Raw genomic sequence first — 18,086 nt, 5'->3', positions numbered from 1 at the left:
TCTTATAAATTTTATTTTGGTGAAATTTGAGTTGGAAACATATCAGATATGATAACATGTGTCCAGGAACAACAACAAAAAAAAAGGTCAGAGTGCCTTATTTCTTAAGTACTCTATTGTATCAAAAATGCTTTCAAAACATCTTAGGAAGATTCACATGTCAATAAATGCAGCTATGCCTTCAATAATAATTGTGGTATGTTGTGACTCTGTTTTCTTATGATTTTCACAGATTAAAACTGTGCTGTTATAAAAGTACATTCTCTCAGCTATTAATCACACATGCCTTAAATAGAAGACATTAATATTTTATAAATAACAATAAAGAGTGAAAACCAGATTTAAAAAACAGCTCCTGCTGAGATGTTTGGGACATTATATAAACAGTTAAAGACAACAATGAAAACACCATAAAGCTAATTACCACAAATTAAATAAAATAGATTAAAGGCCAAAACTGTTAAACTCTTTAAATGGAAATTGGCTGTGCTCAGAAATACTAGTTGATATCAGAGATGTTACCCTAGAAATTTGAGCAAAATCCTGAAATACTGTAAATCCTGGCATCTACTTTCAGATTTCTTCTTTCTCGATTATCTTGTAAAAATACTTATGGGCTATGAAATGGTTTTGGAGTTTATTTTAAAACTGGAAACAACCTTAGGAGTTGCCTTCTTGTTAGCTCATCATTTTATTGGAAAGGACATGGCAGTCTGGGGATGTACAACTTAACACTGGGTTTGTTGATGAACTGGAACCAGAATTCGGGACTTCTGACTCCTAAAGCACAATTTACCCTAACAAAATTCTTTCCAGGAAACAGTATACTTTGATGAATTCTTTTACTTTCTACCTCCTCTTTGAATCAGTCCCTTTTTTTCCTACCTTGTTCTAATGGAGACAATATAACATGGTGGTGAAGAGCAAAGATCTCAGGCTCGAGCAAGCCTGGATTAAAGCCAAGCGCTTTGTCACTTCCTAGTCATTGACCTTGGACCTCAGCGGACAAATTCATCCCAGTTTGCCAAGTACTCTGCTGTTTTAAAAATGAAGGTCCTGAGTCCTGACAGCCACCTCCATCCCAGATAAATGAGGTTAGCTACTTACTTAATTCTATAAGCTTGAGCTCTTTTATCTGTAAGATAATGGATAATAATCATTCTTATGCTTCATAGTGTTACTAGAAGATCAAATGAATGAATAAATATATGAAAACATTCAGCATAGCTCCTAAACCTGGCCAATGAAAGCCCTCATTTCCCTATCTGTCCCTTCTACTTCTGTCTCTCCATGTTAGAGATGTAGATCTGAAAGTCTTTAAGAAACAGATAATATGTAAAGCCAAGAGACAGAATGAGTTTTCTGAGAAACAGGACGAAGAGTTAATTTGTGGAAAGTGGGACTAGCACAGAAATAAAAAGTCCAGTAAGAAGGAAGGAGAGTGTCTCAAGGCCATATTGGTCAACATTATCAGACCAGAAATGAAGGAATTTCAGGGCCATGGCATGCATGGGAAGGCTTACTAATTAATTCTACTCTCGAGTCTTCGAATATATGCAGATTCTATAACAAATTTTTTTTTAAAGAAAAAAAAGAGGAAATGAAGATAAGGGATAGAAGTATAATACTTTATCTGTTATATGGGATAACTTTAGAAACATGAAGAATCCATCATTTAACACGTAATTATTAAAATGTTATATGTCCAGGATGCTTGGCTGGCTTAGTTGGTTGAATGTCTGCCTTTGGCTCAGGTCATGATCCCAGGGTCCTGGGATGGTGTCCTTCATGGGTCCTTGCTCAGCAGGAAACCCGCTTCTTCCTCCCCCTCCGCCTCTCCCTCCTCACTGTTCTCTATCTCAAATGAATAATAAAATCTTTAAAAAAAAATAAACTGGGGGCACCTGGGTCCCTCAGTCAGTTAGGCATCTTCTTTCAGCTGGGATTGTTGGTCCCAGGGTCTTGGGATGGAGCCCCTGCATCAGGCTCCCTGGCTCAGTGGGAGGCCTGCTTCTCCCTCTCCCTCTGCCTGCCACTTCCCCTGCTTGTTGCTGGCTCTCTCTATCAAATAAATAAATAAAATATTTTTAAAAAATAAAAATAAATAAACTGAACAAGAATTAGTAACATGGGACTAAATAAACTAAGAAAATGATTATAGTTCTGTGACTCTTGTTTAAAACATTGCCAGTTCTCTAATGTTTGGTTTTGCCGATTAAAAAAACTTTCTCTTAAGGAAACTATGACTCTGGAAATGCAATAAAGTATGCATTTGTAAAACAACAACAACAACAAAAAGAAACATGAAGAATCATCAAAAGAGACAAAAAACATCTATAATTACCACATTGCTGATACATACAGTACCATATCTAGCATTTATATCTCACTAGGGAAAAAAAAGATCTCTAAGAGGAGTAACACATAGAACAATAAATGCCAGAACACTTATCTTTTCTCACCAATATCTGGTTGAAGGCTTTTCCCTAAGGTATGAGACAGGCAAAAATAAAGTAGGGATCTTCAAAGAACCAGAAACAGAAAATAAATGCACAGTGGTAATGGGATGGAAGCTGAAGGTGCTGTCCTAACTCCTGGATGCAGGCAGAGGCTATGTGGAGTTCAGCTGCAGTGGGATACTCTTATCTCTGCACAATTCCCATGTCGGATACAGGATCAGGGCCAGGCTCTGCCAAAAAAAAAAAAAAAAGCCACCAGATAAGAGGAGGCAGAAAACAAAACTCCCAAACCATTGCTCGGAGTATGGGCTAGTCAAAAGCTCTATAACTGGGGACGCAAAAGATACACATGTAGAACTACTAGGACCTAGCCAAACCAGCCACTGGCTCAGAGACAGGATTTGAAATATCATCAGTATTACAAGGGCAGAAGTTCCAAGGAACCAATACAAGACATGGTTCTGGAATGGGAAACATTGTGTCAGCAACAATACTGTGAATCAGAAGGTGGTGGGTATAGAAGTAAATAAAATATAAAAATATAAGAAAACTTCTCCTCCACATAACCTTGAAAATTTTTATAAAATAACTTAAAAATTATAGAACACATGTCCAAAACTAACACTAGGAAAGATAGTCAATAAAATCAACAGCTAGAATAGTAAGTCATTCCATAGGAAAGGAAAATGATAAAAGAATATGAAAAAGAATTTAAAATAAGTAGGTTAAGACTGCACCAAAAGGGGCATCTGGGTAGCTCAGTTGGTTAAGCATCTGTCTTTGGCTCAGGGCATGATCTGAGGGTCCTAGGATTGAGACCATTCTGGCTCCCTGCTCAGCGGGAGTCTACTTCTCCCTCTGCCCTTCCCCCTGCCCATGTGTGTGATTTCTCTCTCTCAAATAAATAAATAAAATCTTAAAAAAAAAAAAAAAGACTCTACCAAGGACCCAGGAGTTAAGAGAGAGAAGGAAATAATGTTCTTTTTAAAAAATATAAGAAAATATGAAACAAAGCTGTCAGAAATAAAGACAAAAAATCAGATCCCTTGGAATAAAATATATTCTTTGAAAAATTTTATAAGGTCAGCATATAGAATAAAATCTAGACTAGATATAGTATAAGGGAATCAGTGACTTAGAAGATAATATTGAGGAAGTTCCCAGAAGATAACAAAAAGAAATATAAATAAAAAGATGAAGTAACAAAACATATAGAACATAGATTGAAAGATCCCAACATGTGTATAAAAGAAGTTCCAGGGGGAAAAAAAAAAGAAAAAAAGAAAGAAAGAAATGGATAAAAATCAATGTTTGAAGTGCCAGTATTGAAAAATGATATGAATCTTGAGATTGAAACTACACTCTGGATGCCAAGCGAGAAAAATAAAAATAAATCCACATCTAGACACATCCTAGCAAGCATCAGGAATGAAGAGGAAAGACTCATCTGTGCTCATTGTCTCTGACTTCTGTCTTCCCATTCTTTTTTTGAACCCACTCTCATCAGGCTTTTGCCCTCCCATGCTTCTAATGGACTCTGTGATGTGCCAACCAAAGCCTCACAAAGAACTTACTCCCTAGCTGTTGGAAAAGCTCCAGGAGAGAGCTCTCAACTAGGACCCTTCCTCAGCTTGCACTGGCTAAGGTATCACCTTGTCTGAAACGAGGCCCCTTTCCAGGACAGCCCACTTTCAATGACAAGTCAATAAGAGGTTTGTGCAGATCCAGACACCTCACCCCACCGCAATGTTAGAGCTCCCCATGGGATTTGTTGCAACCTTCTCTAGAAGGCATCACAGACCGATTTCCCAAATTCCTGCTTCCCTCCCTCCCCTTCCACAGATGGCAATTCCAAAAGCACTTCCTAACAAACCTCTTGCTTATTATCTCCACCTCCGAGTCTGTCTCCTGGAAAACACAACCTGCCATTCCTTCTATCAATGTCACTAATGACCTTCATGCTGTTAAATCCAATTGCTGATTCCTAGTCCTTATCTTGGTTCATCTATTAACTGCATTTTATACATTTCATCACTGACTCGTTTTGCTTTGTTTTTAAGATTTTATTTATGTATTTGACAGCTAGAGAGAGTATAAGCGGGGGGATCGGAAGGCAGAGGGAGAAGCAGACTTCCGGCCCAGCAGGAAACTGGATGCAGGGCTTGATCCCAGGACCCCGGGTTCATGATCTGAGCCAAAGGCAGATACTTAACCAACTGAGCCACTGAGGCATCCTATCACTGACTCATTCTTGAGATATTGTCTGCATTTGGGTCCTAGGACCTCCCACTGTCCTAGACCTTCTTTTACCTCCTCCTTAATATCTTTTGCTAGCTCCTCTTCATCTTACTAATCTCAAAATAGCAAAATGTCCCAAAGCTTAGAACTGGAATCTCTTTTCTTTTCCACCACATATATTTACTTTGTTATTTCATCCAGCCTTGTGGCTTTAAGTACTATCTTTGTGTTTATGATTCACAAATACATATTTTCAGCCTGGCCCTCTCTCCTTGGCTATTTCATATGCCCATCTAAGTGTCATGAAAGCATCTCCAATTTTACATGTTGAAACTGAGTTCCTAATTATCTTCTGATCATTTTCCCAACCTCAGTAAATGTCATTCCATTCTTCCAGTTATCAAAGCCAAACAACCATTCCTGACTGTTTTTTTGTTTGTTTGTTTGTTTTGTTTTACATCCCACATCCTATCCATTAGCTAATCTTAAGCCAGCAATACCTCCAAAATATATTCAGAATCTGATAGCTTCATGCCACCTTCACTGTTAACACCCTAGTCCAAACCATCACCATTTCTCACCTAGATTATTAAAGTAACCTCTAACTGGTCTCATTCTGCTTCCTACCCCTATCCTTCAAGCGATTCTCAACCTAGCAACCAGAGCTATCCCACTAAAACCTAAGTCAGATCATGCCATCCATTCAAACCCACTGATGGCTCATACAGCCCTACAGTATCACTTATGTCACTGACCTAATTTTTACCCCAGCCCTTTGTTCACTCTCCTGGGGCTACACTGCTTTCCTGGTTGCTCTAGCCAGGCCAGGCTTGCCCCCAACCTCAAAACATTTGCATTTGCTATTTGCTATGCCTGAAATATTCTTCCCTCAGATCTCCACATGGTACCACTCCCTCACTTCTTGTAGGTGTATACTCAAATGTACCCTCTAAGTAAGGATTTCACCACCCACCTACATACAATTGGGATCCCACTCCCACAACACTCCCTAGCCTGCTGCTTGATTTACTTCCTCCTTAGCACTAATACTATCTAGCAAACCACGTGTTTTCCTTATAATATGGCAGAAACTGCTAGCTGATTTCCAAATGTGTTTTCTCTTCCTCCTAGGCCCACAGCTGAACTACTTTTACCAGGCACCCTTGAAGTTAAATGTGAACAAGTGACTGCATCCTAACCATGAGAATATGGGCCAAAGTGGTGAGTGCCACCTCCAGGCCTAGTCCTTAAAAACCTCCCATACGATCCTCCATGCTCTTTTCCCTCCCTGGCTGCTAGAACATTGGTGACCGCAGGACAGCATCAGAACTAATTGTTAAAGATGACAGAGTCTCAAAGTAGAAGCCTGTACCTTGGGAGATCCCTAAGTAGGAACATCCATAAAAGACAGTGTGAAAAATAAAAAATAAAATCTCACAGCATTAAGCCAGTGATAATCAGGGGTTTAATTTATTACAGTGGCTGGCTTTACCTTAGCTAATATATTGACTGGTTATACTGTAAGATCTATGAGTGCAGGGATTTTTTACTAGTTTGTATACTGATGAATACCCAGTGCCTAGAGCACTCACTGTCAATCAATAAATAGTTGAAGGATAATGAATAAATGAATAAAAAACCCATAAATTCTCACAGAGAAAAAATAGGCTATATAGAAAAGGATGACAACTTTGGCAAAACTTCTCATCGGCAATGGTAATTGACAGAAGACAGTATCTTAGAACATCGGAGGAAAAATAACAAGAAACATAAAATTCAGAATCAATCTAAACTATCATATAAAAGTGAGAACAAAATAAGGACTTTCAAAAATACTAAGTCTAAGAAATTTTCACACACACACCCCAAAAAGGAGTGGTTAATGGACATACTATAGGAAGAAGAAAGTGAGCCCAAAAGCAATGAATAAAATGCATTTAATAATGTTTATAAATTTAAATAACTATTACCTACAAAAACTTCTGAGTAGTTAATATGGATTTTTTTTTATGTGGAACTAAAATTTTAAATATAATAACCAAGAAGAGAGTAGGGAAGATCAGAAGGGAACAGTTTTCAAAGGCTTAAAATTTCAGGGCCTTTGTCCTGCTTAAGAAGAGAATAAAGAGGGTTGCCTGGGTGGCTCAGTAGGTTAAAGCCTCTGCCTTTGGCTCAGGTCATGATCCCAGGGTCCTGGGATGGAGCTTCCTCATCAGACTCTCTGCTCAGCGGGGAGCCTGCTTCCTCCTCTCTCTCTGCCTGCCTCTCTGCCTATTGTGATCTCTGTCTGTCAAATAAATGAATAAAAAATTTTTTTAAAAAAAGGAAGAGAATAAACACACTGAATAATGTTTTAGGAAAAAATTACAGACAAATATTTCCACTAACATGTCAAGGATAATTTCTAATAGAATGGCTATACAAATGCATAGCTCTGAACTATCACAGGAATCTTATAATAATTACTGAAAAATCCATCAAGCCAAAAGAAGGCAAGAGAAGAAGAAAAAAACAAAGGAAAAAATGGAAGTTAAATGGAAACATAAAATAAGATGGTAAAATAAATATAAATTCTTAGTAAGTGCCATAAATACAGATTATAACCATCTCTTAACAGAAAAAGATTACAGAATAAGGTAATAAAAATAAAATTCAACTAAAGTGTTGGTTATAAAAGACTGACTTAAAACCAAAGAACACATAAAGACTGGAAATTTATGAAAAAATATTTACCCACAAATAATAATAATAATAATAAAAAGCCGTTGTCATTCTAGCACCACCAAGCAAAAACAGATATTAGGTCAAAATTATTAATAGGAATGAAGAGGTACACTAAGTCATGGTTAAGGAAACAGTGGTTCAAGAAGCTAGGATGATCATGAATTTATTTAAACCTAACAAAATAGCTCCAAACTTTCAATCAATAGAACTACAAGGAAAAAATGTTAAAACAATTGGACAGGGAGATTTTAACATACCACTATTAGAAACATGGATCAAGTACATACAAAAAACTAAGAACGTATATTTAACATTAGATGCTTGATGTAATATATATTTTTATAATCCTCCACAAATAAAAAATAGACATTTTTCAAGTATATTTAAGCATTTAAAAATTTTTTCTTATACTAAATCACATGAAATGTACCAATAAATGTTAAAAATCTGGATAATACAATTGTTACAAATCAATAGTAAAGATAGTTTTTAAAAGTGTACTCCTGAATAACTAATTGGTTAAAGAGTAGATCAAAATGGAAATTATAAGATATTTAGAACAGGGAGTAAATGGAAACACAACAAATTAAACCAGTGGAATGCAGGCATAATATCCAGAAGTAAATTTATTTTCTTAAATGAGTTTATTAAGAGAAATAAGTATTTAAAATCATTATTCAACTTTAACACATATAAAGCAAAAATTATTAAATTCAAAGAAAGTAGAAGAAAGAAATTAATAGAGACATTGGTAAAGATGAATATAACCAAAAACAACTGCAGAAAATAAAACAGTAGAAACTGTCAACAAAACAAACAAAAAATCCTTTGGGAATATTGACAAGACATGCAAGCCTCTATGTACCACAAAGAGAAAGATAAAGAGAGAAATATGGAGGGAGAGAAGGAGAAGAAGAGGAGGAGGAAACAGAAAAGGGAGGGAGGGTCAGAGGGAGGACAGATGGACACAAAAGCAATATTATGAACAAAAGGAAAAGGTGAAGAGGATGGCAAGAAAAGTCTAGATTTGTTAAGGTGCTGGAGGAACCAAGGAGGCCCAGGTAAGGCAGGACAGTGAGGAAGGCTCAAACATCCGAGAGTAGCATGAAGGCACTGAATCCTATATGGATTATGGAAGAAGAAATATGGAAGAAGAAATCACAGAAAATAAGGGGAAAAGACCACAGAAAAGAGCATGAAACACACTAAAGGAAGAAACAAGTGAAGAGTGGCATAAGGTAACCATATGCTAGCTCTTCAAGTATTTTCCTTTCTAACTGATAAACTAGCATTACATAAAATAAAATCAACTTAGAAAATGACTTTATTAAGAACTATTTATAGAAGATTATAATAATAGAGCGAAAGCTGAGGGTGAATTTAATTGTTCTTTTATACATCTGAGTAGCTCATTAACAGAAATCAAGGTATTCATTAAGAAAGCACAGCTGAGGGGCACCTGGGTGGCTCAGTGGGTTAAAGCCTCTGCCTTCGGCTCAGGTCATGATCTCAGGGTCCTGGGATCGAGGCCCGCATCGGGATCTCTGCTCAGCAGGGAGCCTGCTTCCTCCTCTCTCTCTGCCTGCCTCTCTGACTACTTGTGATCTCTCTGTCTCTGCCAAGTAAATAAATAAAAATCTTTAATTTAAAAAAAAAAAAAAAAAAAGCACAGCTGATCTTCCTTCACAGAAAATTCCCAAATCCAACTACCCTTTAAGAGTCCGGTTTCTGATTTCATGTGTTAGAGAACACCTTTTAGGTATGAAACATTGATCATTTTGTTTCATTTTTATTAAGTAAAAATAATATAGAAACTACCAATGAACTCAGTGTGTTGTATTTATATATTTTATTTACATGTGTGTATGTATGTATATTTGACATTTCTGAGATAAATCAAAACAGTAGGTTAAGCAATATTGTGAAGTCAGTCAAAAAAAAAAAAAAAAAAAAAAGAACATCAGTATTTGCCTAGATATTCTTCCAGAAATGTTCTTTCCCCTTGGAGATACTCTTCCCTGCATGATGCTCTAGAACTATGCCCAAAGGATTTTATATTTTAACAGGGGGAAAAATATCAAGCATTGATCACTTACCTTTAAGGAATGTATATAAGAAAATATCAGATATTAGCAGATGGAGGACTTTGTTAAACCTTGTAAAACAAGATTTCCTAGTATCCCTAAAATCACAAAATATAGAACCATTACTATTCTGTCAATTCCCTGGACCTATGCCTATGTCAATTCCTATGCCTATAATATATAGGCCAGGATGTGAAAATGAGTTAAGAGTGTTTAGAGTACACTTGTCAGTTCAAATACACTAATTCAGCTCTTCCTTCATACATGGCCTTATTGCTCAACATCAAAAAATAAATAAATAAATAAAAAGTCTCTCTCAATCATGGATCTAGAGTAGTCCCCCACCCTCATCCACACAGGACACTTTGGTACTACCTATTGTAGTGGTTTTCCTATATAAATACATTTATGATAAAGTTTAACTATAAATTAGGCACAATAAGAGGTTAAACAACAGTAATAAAATAGAATAATTATAACAATATACTGTAGTAAAATTAAGGTGAATGTGATCTCTTCAAAATATCTTATTATCCTGTACTTGTCATTTTCTTGTGATGATGTGAGATGATAAAATGTCTACGTGATGAGATGAAGTGAGATGAATGATGCAGGCACTATGCTATATCATTAGGTATTATTGACCTTCTGACAATAAGCCAGAAGGAGGAACATCCACTTCCAGACCATAGTTGACCACCATAAGTGTAAGTGAAACCATAAAAACCAAAACCAGGGTAAAAGGGGACTACCAGGAACACCTAGGTGGCTCAGTCTGTGGGGCATCTGACTCTTAGTTTCAGCTCAGGTCATGATCTCAGGAGTCATGGAATCAAGCCCCACATAGGGCTCCAGCTCAGGACAGAATTTGCTTAAGATTCTCTCCGTCTAAATACAAATCAAAACAACAATGAGATACCACCTTATACCAGTCAGAATGGCTAAAATAAACCAGTCAGGAAAGGACCAGTGTTGGCAAGGATGCAGAGAAAGGGGCACTCTCCTACACTACTAGTGGGAATGCAAGCTGGTGCAACCACTTTGGAAAATAGTATAAAGGTTCCTCAAAAAGTTGAAAATAGAGCTACCCTAAACCCAGCAATCACACTACTTGGTATTTACCCTAAAGATACAAATGTAAGTGATCCAAAGGGGCACATGCACCCTAATGTTTATAGCAGCAATGTCCACAATACCCAAACTATGGAAAGAGCCTAGAGGTCCATCAACAGATGAAGGGATAAAGAAGATGTGGTATATATATAATACACACACACACACACACACGCACACACACACACTCACACACAGAAGAATACTATGCAGCCATCAAAAAAACTAAATCTGGCCATTTGCCATGACATGGATGGAACTAGAGGGTATTATGCTAAGCAAGATAAGTCGATCAGAGAAAGAGAATTATCATATGATCTCTCTGATATGAGGCATCTCAGAGGCAGGGTGGGGTTCGTGGGGGAAGGGAGGGAAAAATGAAACAAGATGAGATCAGGAGGGAGACAAACCATAAGAGACTCTTAATCTCAGGAAACAAACTGAAGATTGCTGGAAAGTGGGGAGGGATGGGGTGGATGGGTGATGGACATTGGGAAGGGTATATGCTATGGTGAGTGCTGTGAATTGTGTAAGACTGATGATTCACAGACCTGTACCCCTGAAACACATAATACATTATATGTTAATAAAAAAAGGTTCTCTCCTTCTCCCACCCTCTCCACCCTACCTCCTGTTAACACATGCACACACAGTCACTCTCTCTCAAAAATAAATAAATAAAATTTAAAAAAATATTACCATATTCATGCTCCTCTTTTAATCAAGGTATCAGTGTTTATAAAATAATATGGTAATAACCCAAAGCCATAAGTCCAACACTAAGTCCCAATGTTACCATTTACACAAGGCAAGCAAGTTTCCCATTTCCTATTCCCACCACAGGGACCCTGTGCTTTCCTCTTTCCTCAGTTTTGTTCTTTCTGCTATTGCCACCTGATATCAACTTCCCCATTTTCCAAAGAGCAAACAGCCCTGATCTTCCTTAGAGGGACATATCAAAGTCCTCCTTCTGCACAAAGTTTTCTCCTGTCCTCCACATTGGAAATCTTTGTCTCTTAAGAATCCCACAGCCCTTATACTACCTCTCATTTATGACACTTGTCCTTTTAAATATTGTATTATGGTTATTTGTGTGCAAATTTTATTTCCTCTATTACACTAAAAAGTTGTAAGGATAATATTTCTGTCTGAATTATCATTAATATCCCACAGAGATCTTTCACAGATCCTAAGAAAATCCTCTAAATTTGTAAAACAATTGATTGTAGCAATTAATTATGTATTTTTTTTAGTAATACAAAAAGCCAGTTCCCCAGAAATATATGTACCAAAAACTAGGTTTAGCTGCTAACTTCTTGAATGATATAATCTATTCTTTGGGACCTTGATTTCCCAAACATATAGCATTAATTAATAATGGAAAAAGTTCTTAACTTACAAAATTTATGAAAAAAAGTTACCTGTTATGTAAAGTGAAAATTAAGTGCCTTAGAGATATAGAAGATGTGGGGCACCTAGGTGGCCCAGTAGGTTTAAGCCTCCACCTTCAGCTCAGGTCATGATCTCAGGGTCCTGGGATCGAACCCTACATCAGGCTCTCTGCTCAGCAGGGAGCCTGCTTCCCTTCCTCTCTCTCTGTCGGCCTCTCTTGTGATCTCTGTCTGTCAAATAAATAAATAAAATCTTAAAAAAAAAAAAGAGGAAGACATCTTCTGTGGGGTAGGACTAAATGCTAATTGAAAAGGACATTCTCACTTCATTAAGATGTGAGCACTGAGGACAAAGGCTGCAGTATTTCTGTATTATAAAGGCATCTTGATCCTGTAGGTTCTGCTCATTGGCCCTCTCTACAAAGCAATCAATGCTGCTTGTAAGATAATTATATTTAATTGCCTTGTTATTTAATAAGTTTTAGGTATAGTTTCACATGTGGGAGTAGAAAAAATAATTTCTAGTTCGAATTAATTTATTAAAAGCCCATTCAGCTGTAATTCAATGATAAGGTTCTCCACAGATCTTACAACCTCTAAAAGACAAATCCCAAAATACTTTTTTATTTAAATCACCTTTCCTAATTACTCTTACTAGGAGATCCCAGAGATGATAATCTCTGGCCTATGCAGCAATTTTCAGTAGCAGCTTTAGTAAAAATGTTAGATTTAAATACATATAAACATGGAGTGCAGCTCACATACACACGCACACACTCACAGACATACAAACACACATATCATGCCCATATTCTGGTAAGACCATCTGAAGTAAAATCACAAAGACTTTTTGAGTCTTCAATGAGTGAAGCTTAGTTGTAAGTAAATTTTATTTAATACTAGCCTTTATCCTAAAAATATAATGGCTTCCTCTTTACACAGAGTCCATCACCTTCACTGTTGTTATCAGAAAGCAGTAAGATGGGTAACACATTATGCAGCCAGTGTACTATATAGCAGGTTTTCAAAACATCAGAAAGAACAAACATCTGCAGTCATTGCAGAGTGTTTTATTTTTGCATGTTGAGTTTAGAATGCATATGAAAATAATATGGAAGAGGTAGGATGTTAAAAGGCTCCAAAAGGAAGAAAAGAGGCTTAGAGCAGCACAAAAGCCAACATGCTCCTTCCCTAAACTAGAACACCAGAGAGAATCTCACAGAAGTTTGTGAAATAAGGGTGATTGACGTGTGAAGCCCCCAGAGTACTATGCCAAATCTTTAAATCATGACTTTACTGAAGAGGCACAACAATGTTCTGCACTTAGTACTAATCATATCAATTTCTTAGATAAAGACACTGGGGCTTAGAGAGGTCCAGTAACTTCTTCAAACCCAAAGACCTATAGGAGACAGAGGAAGGATTCAACATGGGATCCCTCTTACTCAAAAACTCAAGATCTGAACCATTGGGCTTACTGCCTCTGGCTATGAAAGGAATGAACAGAAACTCCCATAGAAAGATGGAATGCCTGAAGAATCTGGAACTCATTTCTTCAATCTAGAAGATTCTCTGCAATAAGGAAAAGAAGGTAAGAGCAGAAAGTATTTGGTCATATCAGTGGTAGAGTTAAGCAAAATGCCCTATTTGCCAGGGAAAGGATGCATTTTCCTTAAAAAAAAAAAAAATCCAAATTTATCCAAAGGGGACATTAAATGAGGATCCTGCTGTGCAGAAAGAGGCACCATAGACATCATAGATGGATAAAAGCTTTACATCCTACAAGTGGTGTTTTAACAAAAATAACAAGTCCTAAGCCACGTATCTTCTGTCAGCTATGGTTTAAATTATTTACCTAAAATTTTATATTTAATTTTTTATTACAGTAACCTTAGCTCAAACTCAACAGAGGCATTGCTTTAACATTTATTTCAAATGAGTATTACAGAAAGCAAAAAAGAACAGAGGAAAAGGGTCATAGAGTAAAATTTCAATTAGCCACCAACCTGGAAAATGATAAAAATGAAGGCAGTTGACAGCTGCTAAACATAGGGACATATTTTTCTCTACCTAAGCACTACATAATCACTTTAAACATCTGAAGTACCCCCAAGAATATTACTCCATGAAATTTAAATTTGTGACTAAAGCTTATGAATCTAATATGATGGCAAATACTGGGATCAGAGAAACCAAGAAAAGAAAGACAAAGTCTTTCTGGAAGAATGTTCTCCTTACATGAAGTGTTTGTAAGGAGCAATAAAGAATAAAAATGGCTTTGTTTTATTTTTGTTTTTCAACATTTCCTTAGCAATTCGGGGTCTCTTCTGATTTCATACAAATTTTTGGATTATTTGCTCCAGCTCTTTGAAGAATACCGGTGGAATTTTTATTTGAATGGCATTAAAAGTATAGATTTCTCTAGGCAGTATAGACATTTTAACAATCTTTATTCTTCCAATCCAAGAGCATGGAATGGTCTTCCATATTTTTGTGTCTTATTCAATTTCTTTCATGAGTGTTCTGTAGTTCCTCAAGTACAGATCCTTTACCTCTTTGGTTAGGTTTATTCCCAGGTATCTTATGGTTCTTGGTGCTATAGTAAATGGAATCAATTCTCTAATTTCCCTTTCTGTATTTTCATTGTTAGTGTATAAGAAGGCCACTGATTTCTGTACATTGATTTTGTTTCCTGCCACATTACTGAATTGCTGTATGAGTTCTAATAGTTTGGGGGTGGAGACGTTTGGGTTTTCCATATAAAGAAGCATGTCATCTGCGAAGAGAGTGAGTTTGACTTCTTCATTGCCAATTTGGATACCTTTTATTTCTCTTTGTTGTCTGATTGCTGTTGCTAGGACTTCTAATACTATGTTGAACAAGAGTGGTGAGAGTGGGCATCCTTGTCGTGTTCCTGATCTCAAAGGGAAGGCTGCAAGCTTTTTCCCATTGAGGATGATATTTGATGTGGGTCTTTCATAGGTAGATTTTATGAAGTTCAGGAATGTTCCCTCTATCCCTATACTTTGAAGCATTTTAATTAGGAACGGATGCTGGATTTTGTCAAATGCTTTTTCTGCATCAATTGAGAGGATCACGTGGTACCTTATTTCAAGCTTTACTACAAAGCTGTGATCACCAAGACAGCATGGTACTGGCATGAAAACAGACACATAGACCAGTGGAACAGAGTAGAGAGCCCAGATATGGACCCTCAACTCTATGGTCAAATAATCTTCGACAAAACAGGAAAAAATATACAGTGGAAAAAAGACAGTCTCTTCAATAAATGGTGCTGGGAAAACTGGGCAGCTATATGTAGAAGAATGAAACTCGACCATTCTCTTACACCGTACACAAAGATAAACTCAAAATGGATAAAAGACCTCAACATGAGACAGGAATCCATCAGAATCCTAGAGGAGAACATAGGCAGCAATCTCTCCGATATCAGCCACAGCAACTTCTTTCAAGATATGTCTCCAAAGGCAAAGGAAACAAAAGCCAAAATAAACTTCTGGGACTTCATCAAAATCAAAAGCTTCTGCACCGCAAAGGAAACAGTCAAGAAAACAAAGAGGCAACCCACGGAATGGGAGAAGATATTTGCAAATGACAGTACAGACAAAAGGTTGATATCCAGGATCTATAAAGAACTCCTCAAACTCAACATGCACAAAACAGATAATCATATCCAAAAATGGGCAGAAGATATGAACAGACACTTCTCCAATGAAGACATACAAATGGCTCTCAGACACATGAAAAAATGTTCATCACTAGCCATCAGGGAGATTCAAATTAAAACCACATTGAGATATCACCTTACACCACTTAGAATGGCCAAAATTAGCAAGACAGGAAACAATGTGTGTTGGAGGGGATGTGGAGAAAGGGGAACCCTCTTACACTGTTGGTGGGAATGCAAGTTGGTGCAGCCTCTTTGGAGAACAGTGTGGAGATTCCAAAAGAAATTAAATATGGAACTTCCCTATGACCCTGCAACTGATGACTGGGTATTTACCCCAAAGATACAGATGTAGTGAAAAGAAGGGCCATCTGCACCCCAATGTTTATAGTAGCAATGGCCATGGTTGCCAAACTATGGAAAGAACCAAGATGCCATTCAATGGACGAATGAATAAGGAAGATGTGGTCCATATACACTATGGAGTATTATGCCTCCATCAGAAAGGATGAATACCCAACTTTTGTAGCAACATGGATGGGACTGGAGGAGATTATGCTGAGTGAAATAAGTCAAACAGAGAGAGTTAATTATCATATGGTTTCACTTATTTGTGGAGCATAACAAATAGCATGGTGGACATGGGGAGTTAGGAGAAGGGAGTTGGGGGAAATTGGAAGGGGAGGTGAACCATGAGAAACTATGGACTCTGAAAAACAATCTGAGGGGTTTTATGTGGTGGGAGGGTGGGAAGTTGGGGGAACCAGGTGGTGGATACTAGAAAGGGCACAGATTGCATGGAGCACTGGGTGTGGTACAAAAACAATGAATACTGTTATGCTGAAAATAAATTTAAAAAAAATTTTTTTAAATGGCTTTGTTATGAAGTAGGATGCAGCAGATACTGACCAAGGTAAGACAGTGTGAGAGCTACAAAAGAAGAATCAAAGATGAAGTATTTTTTAAAATAAGAAGAAAAAAGATAAAATGCTCTGTGTTAACTCAGTTTTTAAAATTTCTATGATTTGCTAAAAAAAAAAAAAAGAAAAAGAAAGAAAGAAAAAAAGAAAAGAAAAAATCACAATGAGGTGTCTGGGTGGCTCAGTCAGTTAATCATCCATCTTTGGACCAAACAGGTCCTGGAATCAAGTTCCAAGACAGGCTCCCTGCTAAAGCAGGGAGAAGTAGGGAGCCTTCTCCCTGAGAAGCAGGTTCCCTCTGCTGCTCCCCTGTTTGTGCTCATGCACATTCTCTCTGTCTCTCTCTCTCTGTTAAGTAAATAAATAAAATCTTAAAAAAAAAAATCACAGAACATTTACTACTTTTCTACCACTACTCAGTAACTGGCAGATTTATTATGAAGGCATCATAGCTTACCAAAAATAGTTAATGAAAATAGGAAATTCAGTGAGTCCCCATAAGCATAGGACTTGGTTCTCAGGTTTGCAAGTCAAAAAACTCACTACATATTACTTCCTGATTTTTATATTTAATATCACTACTACTGTTCTTTCCACATTAACAGAAAAATGCTACAAAAGAAAGGATTAATATTGACCCCAATAGTAGTAAAGACATTTTTTGTTACTTTACCCAGAGCTAATTAAAACATTTTTACCTGATGATATTGTTAACAAAAAAAAAAAGTATTAGGTTCAAAATAATATGTAAGGAATGGTCATATTTTGTAAAAAAATGAAAATAAATTTGACGTGACTTCATGATCTTTTTTCTTTTTGTTCATTTTTATTTTCTAATTTTCCTAAAAACAACATGCATTACTCATATTTTTTTAAAATATGGAATAGGAAGAAGTAAAAGCTAATGAGATGATTTTCATTAGCCAAAATAATCTATCACCAAAATGGCAATTTATCCATTTCTTATAGTAACTCTCATGATGATCTTCACAGGAACAGATGTTGCCCAGACATTACTATCAAAGTATTACACTTGATGACACCTTGCCTGAAAAAAATTGGCACAGACAGACTTTTGTGGTTTTGTTGAAATTCTTATTCTATAACTCTTGATTTTTCAAAGATCCAAGATTATCTTTTATTCATTTCGAAATACCTCTCATATATTGTTTCTTTCATGATAGTTAATTATATCTTAGTATGGTTTGCTCCTGGTGTCATATTCAGCTTCTGTCATTTCAAAATTACACTAGCTGAGTCACTTCTAAAAGAGATGGCTGTAAATGGCAAATTCCATCCATGTATGGTGCCAACATCAGTTTTAAAGGGTGATATTACCTGAACTTGACCCTAGTTTCAAGAGTGCATCTTGTTTGAGGGCTTGTGGTCTTTTCTCCACTGATTATGTTGGTTACAGTAAAAATTTTAGTATTGTAACTGTGTGCTTTAGCTCTGAATATTTAATGGTC

General features: G+C 36.6%; 1 protein-coding gene across 1 annotated transcript in view; it reads right to left on the bottom strand.

Annotated features, from left to right (window-relative positions):
* The window catches only part of IQCM (IQ motif containing M), a 268,148-nt gene that overhangs the window by 212,360 nt on the left and 37,702 nt on the right, over positions 1–18,086 (bottom strand). Inside the window, exon 3 of the mRNA XM_045078405.1 lies at positions 2,463–2,689. The gene's annotated coding sequence lies outside the window, so the exon portion shown is untranslated. The remainder of the gene's footprint in view (positions 1–2,462; positions 2,690–18,086) is intronic.

The sequence above is a fragment of the Mustela putorius genome, unplaced genomic scaffold (assembly GCF_011764305.1).
Source record: "Mustela putorius furo isolate JIRA1106 unplaced genomic scaffold, ASM1176430v1.1 tig00000242_pilon_pilon_pilon, whole genome shotgun sequence".
Lineage (NCBI taxonomy): Eukaryota > Metazoa > Chordata > Mammalia > Carnivora > Mustelidae > Mustela > Mustela putorius.
This window is presented reverse-complemented; position numbering and strand designations above follow the sequence as displayed.